The sequence below is a fragment of the Adiantum capillus-veneris genome, chromosome 6 (assembly GCF_014529385.1).
Source record: "Adiantum capillus-veneris isolate H3 chromosome 6, ASM1452938v2, whole genome shotgun sequence".
Classification (NCBI taxonomy): domain Eukaryota; kingdom Viridiplantae; phylum Streptophyta; class Polypodiopsida; order Polypodiales; family Pteridaceae; genus Adiantum; species Adiantum capillus-veneris.
In genome coordinates, this window is record NC_140936.1 from 56,130,781 (window position 1) to 56,147,526 (window position 16,746).

At 42.3% G+C, this 16,746-nt stretch overlaps 2 pseudogenes; both read left to right on the forward strand.

Annotated features, from left to right (window-relative positions):
* The first annotated feature begins 1,040 nt into the window (after nt 1-1,040).
* LOC147455544 (uncharacterized) lies at nt 1,041-1,578 on the forward strand (annotated as a pseudogene).
* Nucleotides 1,579-4,616: 3,038 nt separating this feature from the next.
* Nucleotides 4,617-5,155, forward strand: LOC147455545 (uncharacterized; annotated as a pseudogene).
* The last annotated feature ends 11,591 nt before the right edge of the window (nt 5,156-16,746 follow it).

Genomic DNA, 16,746 nt, shown 5'->3' on the forward strand with positions numbered 1-16,746 from the left:
AGAGAGGAACTAAGCGGTAGTTTACTACGCCATAAAACATCAATCCAAAATAGAGTTGCAAAATGGATGAACTGCACTATATAGGAGCGTTTCTTACTATTCTTTTTATGGAGAACCTTACACAAGGCTTTTAGACTGAGACTGTTTTGACAACAATGCATACTGTCAATAGGTTTCCTAGAATACCATTGGATTACAAGATTCGTGAAGAGATTTAGTCTAGCAAGAAGCCGCACTATGATCACTTACATGTCTTTGATTACAAGGCATATGCTCATGTACCAAAAGCACTTAGGTCAAAGCTTGATCCAAAGTCACATAAATGCATTTTTGTTGGTTATGGTGCTGATGGTGAGATAGGTTATTGTGCATGACACTTAAAATCTCATAATATTATCAGAAGTTTAGATATGCATTTAGTGAGTCAAAAATGCATAGGGAAACTCTTAAGGAAATTGAGTACAATTGAGTCACATTTGAGAATGTTACCTCTAAAACAGTACAATCTCATAATTCTAGTGATGTGTCTTCCAATAGCAAGTCCAATCTCAGAATTCTAGTGACGTGTTAGACTTTGAGACGTTGGTGCACCCAATTTGTGTCGACGCAAGGAGAAGCCAGCAGCAGGTGCACGACATTAGGCTGGATGATGATATCGGACTTTGGCAGGACTTATATGCATATTGGAGTAGGTACGGTGGAGATATGTATGTCAAATGCGGCAATTTACAGGTTGATGATGTTTTTTTGGAGCTCTACTAGCCAAAAGCTTAATGGCGTGTGTGCTAATTCGGTGGACAAGTTCACCGGGATCAAAAATTGTAATGATCGTGGCGGTTGTTGCTTTAATCAAGGGAGATCTCAACACCCGAAGTTGTCTATGTGTAGCCGCTTATGGTGTTTTGCGGCCATGATGGCCTTGGCACAGGAGCATGAGTTCTTGTGTTAAGGTATGCGGAGCTATGCATGACTGATCGGCCGCGGGTTGCCTCTCGTGGGAAGGGGGTTCAAGTAGATAATATAAAAAAAGGAATTTTTTAATGAAACTGGAGGCATGCAGTGACGAGAAAAATTTGCGCCATTGGTTGTGCTCGCATGGAGAGGATGGCCAAGCCTTGCATGGGAAAGGCCAGGTCTGCAAGCCAGGTGGGTGGCCATCTGTCCAGATAGCACTGCATGGGAGAGCAGGTGACGAGAACCGGGAGCTGCATGGGGAAAGGAAAGGGAGGCATGCAGAGCACTGGAGGAAAAAAGTGGAAGCCCAGCTAGTACGGGGGGGTAGAAGTGGCCGTGACCAAGGGGATCCCAGGGTCGCCATGGCCAAAAAACGAGGGCAAGCAGCCTAGGGGGCGACCAACAAGACAGAGCAGGGCCAAGAGGCTGTCGCAAGGGGCAAGGGAATGCACCACAGGAGGGGCAGCAGCCCGTTGGATAGGGGAACAAGTGATGCTATGATGGGGATGGCCGCCAGGGCTTGAGAAGGTGAGCATTGCTGAGGAGTAGCCTGTGGTGATCATGGGGGGGCTGCCAAAGAGCAAGAAGCAAGTCACCAGCACGCAGTCAGGCATGGGCGGCTAGTAGAGAGTGTTGCCTGCATAGTAAAAGGGAAGGGAGAAGCCGCCAAGTGGGTGCACCATTGGTTGGGGCTGCAGACCAAGGCGGGAAGGATCACAAAGGACCGCAACGGAGAAGAGAAACTGCCAACGAGGGTGGTTGGTTACAAGGAAAGGAGAGCCTCCATGGTGGCAAATGAAAAGCAGGGATTGTAGTGGTCATTAATGCCATCATTGTACCCACATATATGTGTTTTGATGCATGATTTTTCTATGGTTTATGCGACTGCTTGACTCGGTTCACGTTGCTCCTTCGTCTTGTCTTGTGCTAGTCCGTGGTAGCGTCGGCTCCGGACCACACGAGTGTGTGTGTGTGTGCGCGCACACACACACACACACACACACACACACACACACACACACACACACACACACACACACACACACACACACACACACACACACACACACACACAGAGAGAGAGAGAGAGAGAGAGAGAGAGAGAGAGAGAGAGAGAGAGAGAGAGAGAGAGAGGGGGGGGGGGGGGGGGGGGGGGGGGGGGGGGGGGGAAGAGTGATTGCGGCTGCAAATTGGGTGTGGAATAGTGGTGTTGAGGTGTTTATGTGTTTGTGTAGCCAGTGGCGTTCAAAGGCAAGTGTGTGCAATTGCAATTTGTAGATTGTGTATCGGTGTGTGTGATTCTGTGTGGTTAGGGGTGCGGGTTAATCCCTGGGCTATAGAGAGGCAAGCTTGGAGTGTGCTGGGTTTGTTCCCCCTTCCCCCTTTCCATCAGTGGTGCCCCCACGGAGGACCTACTGATTGCTCCTCTGTGCAGTTTTAAAGCCTGAAGATGATGCATGATATTGACTTGGTGCTTGCTGGAGAAGAAGAGGCTGCAGATTGGTTTTCCGGTCTGGAGCTATACCTGTTGCAGTTGAGAATTTGTGGAGATGAAGCTAAATTGAAGGCACTACCATTGGTTCAGCAAGGATGAGCCAAAGCTTGGTTTGAAGGATTGAAGGTAGCAGATCGGCAATCGATGCGCGAGATTCAAAAGCAATTTGTTGAAGCTTTTCAGAAGCGGGATTCTCCATCGGACTTGGGTGACCAATTGAGCAAGCTGAAGCAAGATGTAAGTGAAGATTTTGCTTTGTTTTTGGATAAATTTGAGTCTAGCTGATGTTACATGTGTGCGAAATGGAAATCATTCAAGCGAGAGCAGTTTCTAGCCTGCTTGCATCACGAATCAAGGAGAAGGTCGAGTGTGGTGGTGCAGTGGACTATGCGCAAACGGTTTGCTTGGCAAAGGTAAAGAGCAGGAAAGCAAAGAGAAAGCTGAAGATGGGCTTGTTGAACCCCACAGTTTATGGGTATAGCTCGACAATGGAGCTTCGTCATGTGCCAAAAGAAAGTTCAAGTGTTCAAGAGAGAGCTGTTTTGCCATTGGTAAGCCGTTTTGGTCATTCGTTCCAATTTGTACCTCCAGTTTGGTATGGTACTGTACAAGACCCTATTAGCCTGGTTAGCAAGGATGCGGTCCTAGCTGAAATGTGTATGCATGAAGAAGCAAATGAAGATGTGAAAAGCTCACTGGACAAGTTTGAAGTTGTTCACAAAGCAACGGTTGAAGCTGTGCAGGAAGAAGCTAGCTAGGGGGTTGGGCAACCTTGCCCTACCGATTGTGTTGAAGAGCGGTAGTGCATTTCAGAAGGTGTGGATAATGTCAACATACCAGAGGACGAGGTAATAGATCACGGATTTCTCTCTTGCTTAGCAGATGATATGGTCGTAGAAGAAGTCCTTGAAGAGCAGGCAAAGGTGGTTGAGCAATCCGATTTGCTCTCGCATGAAGTGATTGAATATGTAGCATCAAAGGCTATGGTGGACAAAGATTGGCATGGTGAATCATGTATGAAGTGTATGCCATTCGAAGGACCTACAATGACATGTATGCTTGCGAGGCAGGGAGGCTTGGTTCTCTAAGAAGAAGCGCCATTGGAAGACAGGTTGCCAAAGGTTTGTGCCATGCTGCTGATGGGCATGTTGCTGAAGGTTGCTTTGTAGGCAACTGTGTACCGTTTGCAAACTATACTATGGAGGGCTCTCTAGTAGGTGAGAGGATAATGATGTATGGTGCAGATGCTTCCTAGGTTGGTTTACATGCTTATTTTGTGTATGGATACAGGTTGTTAAAGATTGAGGCTATGCCAAGCTGCACAAGAGGCTTGTTTTTTGGTTTACAAGGGCAAAAAAATGGTTGATTATGCATGTACTACGGACGCATGGCTGTGCTAATGCCATGTATTTGATCCTGGCGGACTACATCACAATTGGGAGAGCCTATGGCTTTCCATTTGATCCGAAGGGTTTCTACAGCTGATAAAATCTCTCTCTCTCTCTATCTATCTACTACCTATGTACAAACTAAGTATCAGTTTTCTAATATGAAATAATCTCTTATCTAAATAATGCTATGAATGCTCAACGAGGGGGTGGGCAATGATGGTGCACCCAATTTGTGTTGACAGAGGGAGAAGCTAGCAGCAGGTGCACGACATTAGGCTAGATGATGATAGCGAACTTTGGCAGGACTTATATGCATATTGGAGCAGGTACGATGGAGATATGTATGTCAAATGCGGCAATTTACAGGTTGATGATGGTTTTTTGGAGCTCTACTTTGGCAGGACTTATATGCTTATTGGAGCAGGTACGATGGAGATATGTATGTCAAATGCAGCAATTTACAGGTTGATGATGGTTTTTTGGAGCTCTACCAGCCGAAAGCTTAACGGCGTGTGTGCTAATTCAGTGGACAAGTTCATCGGGATCAAAAATTGTGATGGTTGTGGCGGTCGTCGCTTTGATCAAGGGAGATCTCGACACCCGAAGTTGTCTATGTGTAGCCGCTTATGCTGGTTTGCGGCCATGATGGCCTTGGCACAGGAGCATGAGTTCTTGTGTTAAGGTATGCGGAGCTATGCATGAATGATCAATCGTGGGTTGCCTCTCATGAGAAGGGGGTTCAAGTAGAGAGGATAATATAAACAAAGGAATTTTTAATGAAACTGGAGGCATGTAGTGACGAGAAAAAGTTGCGCCACTAGTTGTGCTCGCATGGAGAGGATGGCCAAGCCTTGCATGGGAAAGGCCAAGTCGTGGGTGGCCATCTGTCCAGATACTGCTGCATGGGAGAGTAGGTGACGGGAACTGGAAGTTGCATGGGGAAAGGAAAGGGCGGCATGTAGAGCACTGGAGGAAAAAAGTGGAAGCCCAGCCAGTACCGGGGGGAGGGGGCAGAAGTGGCCGTGACCAAGGGGAGCCCAGGGCCGCCACGGGCAAAAAAACGAGGACGAGCAGCCTAGGGGGTGACCAACGAGATAGAGCAGGGCCAAGTGGCTGTCGCAAGGGGCAGGGGAGTGGACCGCAGGAGGGGCAGCAGCCCGTTGGACAGGGGAAAAGGTGATGCTATGCTGGGGATGGCCGCCAGGGCTTGAGAAGATGAGCACTGCTGAGGAGCAGCCTGTGGTGATCATGGGGGGGGGTGCCAAAGAGCAAGAAGCAAGTCGCCAGCACGCAGTCGGGCATGGGCGGCCTATAGAGAGCGTTGACTGCACAGTGAAAGGGAAGGGAGAAGCTGCCAAGTGGGTGCACCATTGGTTGGGGCTACAGACCAAGCCGGAAAGGATCACAAAGGAACGCCACGGAGAAGAGAAGCTGCCAACGAGGGTGGCCGGTTACGAGGAAAGGAGAGCCGCCATGGTGGAAAATTGAAAAGCAAGGATTGTAGTGGCCGTCAATGCCATCATTTTACCCACATATATGTGTTTTGATGCATGATTTTTCTATGGTTTATGCGACTGCTCGACTCGGTTCACTTTCTCCTTCGTCTTGTCTTGTGCTAGTCCGTGGTGGCGTCGGCTCCAGACCACACAGGTGTGTGTGTGCAGAGAGAGAGAGAGAGGTGGAGAGAGTGATTGTGGTTGCAGATTGGGTGTGGATTAGTGGTGCTGAGGTGTTTATGTGTGAGTGTGTGTAGCCAATGGTGTTCAAAGGCAAGTGTGTGCAATTGCAGTTTGCAGATTGTGTATCGGTGTGTGTGATTCTGTGTGGTTATGATTTCAATGAGATCTTTTTGCCTTTGGTCAAGATCACTACCTTGCATATTTGAATTAGTAGCTACTGAGGATTTGAAATTGATCCAAATGGATGTGAAGGTGGCTTTTCTTCACAGAGATCTCCATGATGACGCTTATATGCAGCAACTTGCATTGGTTTTTAAATGGGAGGTTGTTGGGAAAAAGGCCACTATGACCAGGTGGCTAGTCATGGTTAATCATTGATCCCCTTACTAGCACTTATCACTAACACACTATTGTATACTCTATGGATAATAGAGAATAAAGATTTGTACGACTGATGTGTCTATGCTTCACCACCTCTGTGTGTACATTCTCTCTCGCTCTCTCTTCTCTCTCTCATAAAATCTAATATCTAACCAACCCAAATGATTTTCTCATATTAAACTTATCATTTAATGTGGGAGAATAAATGGGAACAAGGGTTAGAATATAGACATGTGCTTATGGATTTGTCTCAACACGGGGCCAAGGTTAGAGGGGTTCAAATGAGAGATGGTCTGTTTTGAGAAGACAAGTCCACTTTTGAATTCGACCACCGGCCATTGAATTCGGCCACCGGCCACCGACTATTGACTTTCGACCACCGGCCACCGGCCATTGACTATCGGCCACCACCGGCCAACCGGCCAACTGACTGGTCGTTGTCCGACCACTTTTCGGCCGCCGTCCGATCATAATATTCTGACGAAAAGGAATATTCCGGCGATGGCTGTGAAAATTTTGGTTTCCGACGATTGATTTTTATTTCCGGTGAGTGACTTTCCTTCACGCACGATGGCTTCTCCTCATAATGGGTGAGCTTCATTGAAGACCCAAAAGTTAGTGTTAAAAAGTCCTTTGACCTTAGGCAAGCTAGGGTTGACCTTGAGGTGGGAATCCTACCCAAGCATGAGGTGCTTGTCGTGCTTGCTGACTAAGGTGCTTAAGGTGTTTGTGGGAACCTTGCCCAAGCTTGAGGTGCTTCTCATGCTTAAATGACTAAGGTGTTTGAAGTGTTCAATTCAAACATGATCTCTCAAGAGGCATAAACGATTTTCATGCTTAAATGACTAAGGTGCAAAGCAGGGTTGTCCATAGCTTGTTGTAACCTAGTGACAAGATAATTAACAAACATGGGGGCATCATCATTAGCACCTTCATGTGCAAAATCAAAGTTATCAATGTTCATTCTACTCCCTTGGTTATTGTCAGCCATGTTAATGAAACTTATGTGTTTACTTAGTGTATGCTTTGGAAATTCAAAACCTTATTTGCTACTCCTCTTAGCCTTTGAAAATCGGCACTTAAGTATCTACACCCATTGCTCGCATTGGTTAATTATAGAGAGTAGTGGAGAGGGTCTAATATTGAAGAGTTGCCAAGGCTAGCTCCTTTCGGACTTCTTATGGTTCAATAATGGTAAAGTCATAGGAAAGTCTAAAAAGACCCCATTATTAAGTCCAAAGCTCTCGAGGTGTGAACCATATCCCACATAGTGGGCTTAACAAAATTGATAATAGATCCCAATCCCACTTACCCTAATATAATTAACAAAATCAACCATTTATAGGCTACTTAAGGAGCTCTCTTCTTAAGCAAGAAAAGAGAAACCAAATGCTCTAATACCAATGTAATGGAAATGGCCTAATAACTTTGAGAGTAGCGAAAATTAGAGATAGTACTTTTGAAAAATTACTTTGTGAGCATAGCGGGTGAACTTACTTGATGGTAGCAACATGAACATATTATTTAGCTAACTAGGCATGAACAATACTTTTGCAAGAGAGAGAGTTTAGAGAACGTGACAACAATTGAGGACCGGATTTATGTGGAGCCGGTCCCCCCTCCATAGGTATTTGTATTATAGTTTCTCCCATCAAGAGAGACTTGTTACAACACAATCTTTGCGTTCCTTGTGACCTAGGTGATGCAATGAAGATGGAAAGCTTCATGCATCACGAGCATAACATAAACTTTGCGGAAAGCATTAACTATCCCAAGCCTCAGTCCCAAGGCCTCAAACACCTTCAAAGGTGGAGAGAGCTAGCGGGGAATGAGGGTAGGGAAGAGGAAGAAGAAACATTTCATAGGAGAAAGAATTAGTTCCTGCTAGCATACATAATAGCCTAGTAATTAAAATAAAGAAGATGGCAAGCTTAAGCATTGAAGCATGGCTCTTTGTTGGATTTGCATTCCATAGCCAAGAGTGTTGGTTGGTGTAGGCTCTCATCTTCTCTACTTGCTTGGAGAAGGAGATATTGCTCTTGCATTTTGCACTTCACACAATGAGACTGTGTGTGGGAGAGTATACCCTATAAGCAAGCCCCTAGATTCCTTGGTCGACCCCCCTTGTAACTCATGCTTGAAGCTCATTGGACCCCTCCAGTCCTAGACAATCACAAGCAAGAGGCAAAGCAAGCTCTTAGCAGCAAGCTAACACAGACACCATTTTTCGGAGTTCTCTTTGTAAAACATTTAGTATTTTGATGAATCGAGAATATTGTAACTCCTACTTTCTCGGATAAACTCTATAATTAATGAGCCAGGGTTACAAGCTTCAAGATTGTATCAGCCAGTCATCACCCAGCTTTGGTTGAACTCCAGATTATTAGTTTTGACCACCCAAAAGCCTTGGCAAGGTATGAAAGCCAATTTTTGTAAGTTTTTAATAAGTTTTTGGATAAGAAATACACAGCGTGAGCTAACAGCGCTCACTTCTCTCCTTCTCGCGCTTCCTACTCCCTCTCCGGTTGTCACATTACGATTGTGTTTGTTGCATTGCAACCGTAGGTAAGAGGTCTACGCATTGACGTAAGCCATTCACAATATTTTGTAGCTTTTGGCATCGCCAACCCGTGGCCTAATTTCATCGTAACTAGGAATTTACACTTTTAAATCAAAAACTAAGCATAGACGGGGTATTGGGGCATCATTGCTAAGCATTTAAATGCATTCTGAGTCGAAAACGACTAGGTCAAAAATCCACTACTGTTAATAATCGCGATTTTGAAACTTTACCTAAAGTGGGGATTGAGACCATAGGCATGTGTGCTTAGGTCTTATAAACTTGTTCTAGAAGTTTCGTTACGTTTGGATGTCATTTGATGCTGTAACGGATGTGATTTGCTCGTCGATGAGTGATTGGCTTTTGGTGATTTTAGTCACTTGAGTGTAGCTTGAGTTAGATGCGAGTTGTTAGTTGTTTCCGAGAGATTGACAACCTCTTGTAGCCTCTATGCACTAGTCGAGTCAGCTTCGTCCCAGATTCCCATGGTTTGACAAATTAATCGTGGTTATCGCTAATACTGCAATAAGATAGGATGGTGAGGTTAGACATGCGTCCCACATTTGGTGCCGCTCCCGGGGATCGAAGAGACCTAAAATAGGAAAAAACACGAGCATCTTGTGTAGTTATCCTTTAACTTCATCTAGGTTCACCTAGAGTTCAAAGCTTCCTTTTAAAAACCGCATAGCTTAAGATTGTCTTCTTTTGCTGTGTAGAGGTAGCTTGGAAGTAATCGTACTTGATGAGTACCTTTAGAATTGTAGAACTGTAGATTTAGATTAGGATTTGGAGAATGATTGGTACACGAGACAAATCTTAAGATCAAGGCTCTGAAAAACATAAAAAACACAAAAAAACGAGTGTTTGTGGACACTTTCCACAACCCCATTGCATGAGAATTTAGAAGTAGTGTAAGTAGGATCCGAGGTGGATTTCAAGACATTGCTCTCTCTGAAAGAATCAAGTGTGAGTTGTTATTGGAAGTTGCAGAATTTCAGGTCTACGGCTAGAAATAGCTCGAAAAGACTCGAATCCACTCAATCCGACTAGAGAGTAAGCCTAAGAGTTGCCTGAACTAGTGGGTAAGCTCAAAGACACTTCGAGGTAAAAAATTTACTCTGATTATTTACTTTTTCTTGACATTTTAGGCCAAATTAAGTTTTGACTTGATTTATAAGCTTAAAATACATCATATAAAGACTGTTCTTGAGAAAATTGCAAAAAAGTGCTCATTTCAAGCCTAAAGTTAATAATCGTGATTATTAACTTTCTGCTCAAAATTGGCCAAGGTTCATACCATTGACTCATTGCATGTGTACAAACAACTTTTGTAAAGTCCCAAGAGATTTGGATCACTAAACTAACAAAAAACTGGGTAAAAACTAAAGCATGTACTGACTTTTTGTATCTTGAGTATAAATTGGGAAAAATTTATTTAAACTTGTTGAAATTTGATTCATGGCTTATGTTGATGTGATAAACATGTGTATATGCTCAATTGACCAAAAATTTACAAAATTTGTCAGAAGTAAATAATCGTGATTATTTATATCTATCCAATTTTTCAACTTTTTTGACCAAGTCAGCATACCACTAGCTTCACCATGTTGTAATAAGCCCACAAACCAATGATTTGGACCACTGGAGTAAAATTTGTGACTAAAATTGCAAAGTTAGTCTGCGGACAGATAATTGATGACCATTTGACCAAAAATTATCCAAACTTGATGAAAATTGGCTAGTGACCTTAACTTAAGGTGCTTAATAGATCTGTATCAAAGTTGGGGCAGAAACTTGCAAAAATCTAGCTGAAGTAAATAATCGCGATTATTTACATTTGCTTCAAAACTTGATGATTTTGCAAATTTGAGTACATCACAAGGTCAAGCATATCAAGTAGACCTCACAAATCCATTTTGGTGAAGTTTGGATCCCAAAAGGGAGACTTAAGCCAGATTTTCGAAATCAGAGTCTGCGGACACCAAACAGTTGATAAACTTGATCAAATTTTGTCCAAACTTGTTGAAACTTGTCCAGAGACTTTAACAAGTTGTATACTTGCCAAACCAATCAAAAAAGTGTAAACAACTAACAAAAGTAAATAATCACGATTATTTACTTATGCTATCCAGAGACATCAAATTTGATTTTTGAGCTTATACAGTGATAGACCAACATAATATAAAGCTACAGGGCAATTTTGGGTTTAATCAGATCAAAACTGATACATGTACACTTAGTTTTCAGGTTGCAGATCAAACCTTTGATTTTTGCTAAAGTCAAATTTGAAAGTCAAATTTTGACTCTCATAGTTCGAATTGAAGTGATACACAGATATTAATCACGAGAATAGCAAAAACTCTATTGTCTTTATAGAAGAATAGCTAACTTGATCCAATTTGTACAGAAATCAGATTGCAGACGAGGAATCAGTGGCTTGATAAAAAGTTGCAATTGAATCAAGTGGAAATTGACGATAAGTCAATCCAACGGTGAGTACTCTATCCAGGGCTTCATAAGTCTATATGAACCTTAGATCTGGTTGTGTACTAGGAAATCAGGGCATACTCGGAGAAACCTCCAATAGAGTATCTACCAAAGAAAGCATGAATCAAGGCAATTCCTTGCACACAATTCCTAAAGAAGTCTCAGACACTTTTTTCAGATTCAACATCTGAAATGTCTTCTTACTCGACTCACTCGAAAACTGGAACGACAGTGTGCTATAAGCATATACTATCTTTTTACAAGATTAAACGTCATGGAGCCCAGGTTTACTTGGACCCTAACGAGGAGTATGCTATTCGCATTGATGACCATGGTATTGAGTTTGAAGAAGAGATTAGGGCAAACAAACAAGAAAAAATGTACATGGATCGAAACGAAACTCAGTATTTATAAGTCAAAAACCCTGACGTGATAGACACATGGGGGTTAGAAGTAAACACCATAATCCCAGATATGTCAGCAAAACAAGGACCACCAACTTTAGAATTTGAGGGATACGATCAAGTAGACTTGAAGCCTTTGAAACGGCTTAGTACGGATAATCCTAGGATCGGAGTCTATTGTTGGGAAGATAGAAACATAAAAGATTTTCTGTGAACTTTTCATGCCAAACCAGGACAATTAACGGCCATGAAGATCATCTATATCTTCAGGATCAAAGATAAGGGATCAACACACCTATCAACCTACCTGTTTAGGGATTGTTATAACAACAACTTTGTTATGATGACTTTTGAGGAGGTAGAACAAACCAAATACCAAGGGTATCCCATACGAAATTGGATATTGGGGCAAGGACCAAAAACAATTCCAAGAGATGAACACCGTGAGAGATCATTTGAGAGTAATGTGAAGAAACCAGAAACCATCTCATCACGTAGAAAACCGGGTGACACTAAGGCCAGTCCACGGCTACATTAGTCACTATTTCCAATAGACTAGTTTGAAGGACTCGGAACAGGATCAACTCCTAAAAGACCTAGAGTTGAACCAAACAGACGCGTCAAACTAGCTACTTTTCAAAAATGGGTCAGAAAATACAGTGTATCATGGCATCCATACGACCACTTAGCAAGCTTTAAGCAAGTGCTAAGAGCCGAGCGTATATTCGATTTCCATGCTCAATTCGAGGAGTTTGGAATGACATTAGAAGGAAAAGCATTGACATGGTTCCAAAACATTCCACCAAGGTCACTCATGGACTTGAACACATTAGCTCAAGGATTTGTAGCTGCTTGTTCCAAAACGGGGATCAAACATAATACGGTAGCTCAAATCTACAACTTTAAACAGAAACATGGTGAGTCTGTTAGAGATTGTGCAACTCGAATAAAACAATACATTGCTAGATGCCCAGAGATGGAGATACCTGCAGAAGAACGACTTGTATCTTTGTTTCTGGAGGGACTGCTAAACAAAGAACTTCATGCTATACTCTATAGTAAAAAGCATACAACCCTAGAAGCGTGTGTGTCTGATGCTATTGACCTAGGAGACAATTGTGAAATTTTCAACGAAGAAGATGTCCCTAAGGATAACCAAAGCGAGAAGAAAACATCCACAAAACCAGCACAAGTGGTAACGACTGCTGCGGCACCACTCTCAGCCATAAAAGATATGCTAAAAAGGATGAACGACATGATGAACAACATGCAGAAAGCACCTATGAGAGGACCAAGACAAGGGATACCTCCACAGGGACAACCAATTAAGCCATAAAAATGGTATGCAATCGAGGGTAAATGGACCAACCATGAGGCCCACGAGTGCTACTTCAGACCAAAGTATAATGGGAATGTTCAGTACGTGCCCATGAGGCCACAAGGACAACCCGTGTACAAATATCAGCCCAATATGGCCCAAGCCCAAGCTCAAAGACCACCAATGGGTATGGAAAGACCTCAACCTGTGTTGGACAACAACCTCCGTATCCAAGACATAATGCAGTGCCTGAAAAGTACATGCACTTTGAAGGAGTCATAGATGAACAAGCATTAGTGCTTGTTACACTCTATGCAGAGCCTAGTCCATCTACAGTAATGGTAGAAGGAGATTGGTATAATCCACATCCCACCACCAATGGAAGAAACCATGACTTATGCTCCACCAGAACTCACACCAATGTATTATGTAGCTAATCAAGGTATCAGACCTCCCATGGGAAGACCCATGATGAAGCCTAGAACAGGAAACTGTCATAACTGTGGTGCTGATGACCATTGGGAAAACGAATGTCCAGAGCCTGAAAAAATTCTCAAACCAATTGAAGCCTATTGCATACAATGTTGCAAAAAGGGAGGACACTTTCCGAAAGATTGCAGGAGGACACCCAAGCTTGAAAGTATTGCAAAACCTAAAGAGCTTGCGGTAGAAGAAACGAAAGCAAAATCCGATGTGGTGGCAGAACCCCACCTTGAAACAAACGAACCAGAGTTTATAGTGCCTGACAACGAAGATGCTTCAGATGGAATTCCATTCGTAGAGGAAGATTGGCCAGGACACTTATGAAAAAAAGTAAGGGAGATCAATGATGGGAGCCTAACTCTAAAGTCAACTCCTATAGAAGAAGTCTGGTTGGATAACCTACCTTCTGATATGAATATGGATGTACAATCTTTGTACGGGGATTGCGGATCGGAAGCTTCAGGAATTTCGAAACCATTGACATTAAAAACATTACCTTCTTACTTGGGAGATAACGAAGATGAATTCATCATGTGCAAGACCACTTAAGTAAAACGAGTTGAACAGACCCTAGAAGTAGACAACATTCATTCAATCATGTCTACATCCATCCAATGCACTCTTACCTTGGGAGAACTGTTAAAACTCAGACCATACTTATGGAACGATTACAGAAAACCCTAGAGAAAGTGGGGATAACGGGATTAATCTTGAATAATTTGGGAAAATTGAAAAATGAAATGAAAAACAAAGAGATTCGATCAGTTTCCATGAACAAAGTCGCAGAATATTATGAAGGGGAAGAAGGAAACACCACCCTCCCAGTGAAATATAATGACATTGAAACCATGGCAATACTAGTGGAGGGCCATAGCCATAGCCACTAAAGTAGTATGGGAATCCTGGGGATAGCCAGCCATCAGACAAACTCGAATGAAATTGCAGTTGGTTGATGGACACATTGAGAGACCCTTAGGGCTGCTTGAAAAAGTGATAGTTAATTCTTGTGGAATTGAATATCAACACACTTTTGCCATAGTAGACTTTGGGAAAAAACTCAACTATGAAATCATATTGGGAAGACCTTTCATGCGACAGGTACAACTTATCCAAGATTGGGGAAACAACTATATGTACTTGAAGCAAGTGGGATCTATAACAAGAGTAAATCTAAAAGATCACACTTATAGAGATGTCTCTTCGGCTGAAACTAAACTCCCATCCTGGTTAAACAAAGACTCTCCTATTTGGACGTGTGGAGCTTTAGAATAGGGAAGCTTAAGACGAGAATAATGTATCCTTAGAAAGAGACTGCATAGACGAAGCCTACATACCTGAACCCTTTCCAGAACATTTATTTGAGCCATTCAAGTGGACTCAAATTTTAGCAACAATGGATGTATATGTGAATATGTCTATGCCTACTCAATTTTGCAATGAGGATGGCTATGAAATAATTTCCATCCAAATGATTTCAATCCTCAACATTAAAAATGAAGACGAGGAACCCAAGGACTTAATGAAAGCTCAACAAGTCTTTTCAGACCTCTATTATGATGCAAATGATGAGTTAGATGAACACTTAGGTACCTCAGAAGATTCAGGGTCAAAAAAGAGCATACGAGAGCTAAGTTACTCTTAAAGGGAGGGGAGGAATTTTTTTTTGACTTTCCAAACCAAAAATCAAGAAGACAAAAATGGTATAGACGAAAGAGAGACACCGGAATTGTGAAAACACGACCTATATCGTCAGTCTCCAATAAAACACAATTCTTGATGCAGATAAATGCTAATGATTATGTCAAGGACAAAATAACTGGCAGATATCCTTCAAACATAAACTCAGAAATGTCTCAGATATCGAGAAAAACAAGGAAGGGTACTCAAGAAAAATCACAGGATAAGAAACCACTCATGACCAGAGTCAAGTGGAAAAAGAAATATCAGGAGTTGAAAAAGATCTAAAGGAGATATACGCAACCGAAATGGAAACCACGGAAGAGGATGGTAAGGATGTAATGCATGTTCCATCCCATTACAAAAAGTATACCCTCCAAGATCGAAAAATCATAATTGAACAACCTGTTAGGGAACTACGGAAACAAGGCGAATCTTACGAAGGGCCTCAAAACGCTAAAAGGGTAGACTTGACTGAACCAGGAGAAGAGCCTAGACCTGCTTACATTGCTAATGACCTAACAGAAGAAGAAGAAAAGCTTTTGCTGAGCTTGTTAAAGGAATACCACAATATCTTCACTTGTTGGTCTTACAAGGATCTCAAGGGTGTTGATCTAGAAATCTGTCAACATACCATACCCATGAGAGATGACGCAAAACCAAGTAGACAGAGACCATACACGTATAACGAAACATTTGCTAAGAAGATCAAAGAAGAGATTGAAAAACTGAAGGAAGCCGAATTCATTTACGGAATTGAACACACAGATTGGGTGTCTCCAATTGTGGTAGTACCCAAGAAGAATGGGAAATTACGAGTGTGTGTTAATCTCAAAAAGGTGAATGCAGCTACCATCAGAGACAAATTTCCTCTTCCGATAACAGAGCATGTTTTAGAACGAGTTGGAGGAAAAGAAGCTTACAGCTTCTTAGACGGCTTTTCGGCTTTTCCGGATACAATCAACTTTTGGTTGACCCAAAAGATAAGCACAAAACTGCTTTTGCAACAGAATGGGGTATATTTGCCAATCGGGTTATGCCGTTTGGGTTAACTAATGCTCCAGCCACATTTCAAAGGTTGATGAGCCATGCTTTCAAAGAATATCTTATGAAATTCTTAAAAGTATATATGGATGATCTATGCGTACATTCATCAATCCAGGATGATCATTTTGAAAACCTCAAAAAGGTAGTCGAAAAATGTAGACTTTATAGGATTTGCTTAGATCCATATCTATGCACAAAAGCGGAAACAAAAACAGTTTTTTGATTCCCACTTAATCACAAAGATCTTCAAGAAAGGGGACTTAGTTCTAGTCTATTCCCTTAAGCAACACATTCCAAAGTTTAAGAAAAAAAAAAAAACGGACCATTTATCATTGAAGATGTATCTCCAAGTGGGGCGGTAAAATTGTCCACCCTAGATGGTGAACCAATGGCTAATTGGATTAGTGTATGTCATTTAGAGAAATACAATTTTCCACTAACCAATGATTTGCTAGAAAGAATGCATGCAGCTAAACAAAGGAAGATCAAACGACAACAGGCTATTGATGAAGCCCAAGAGGAAGCTCGGCTTCAGGTACTCAAGCGAAAAGCTACTCTCAAGAATCAACAAATATTGATTTCCAACACTTTGGAAATAGACGATCGACAATGGGAATTACCTAAAGACGCCGTTTCAATAGATGATGACTGGTTAGATGGAATGGACCTGCGCATCAAAGTACAGCTCAACAATCATAGCACCAATGCTTTGGTCGACACAGGAGCTAGAGTAAATGCAGTCAATTATTCCACATACAAGAAGGCCACAAGTCAAGCATTAACGGCAAGAATAGCGACAATCAAGGGATGCAACAAGAACCGAACTCCAACATTGGGAGTAGTCAACTTAAACATGATAGTACATGGATG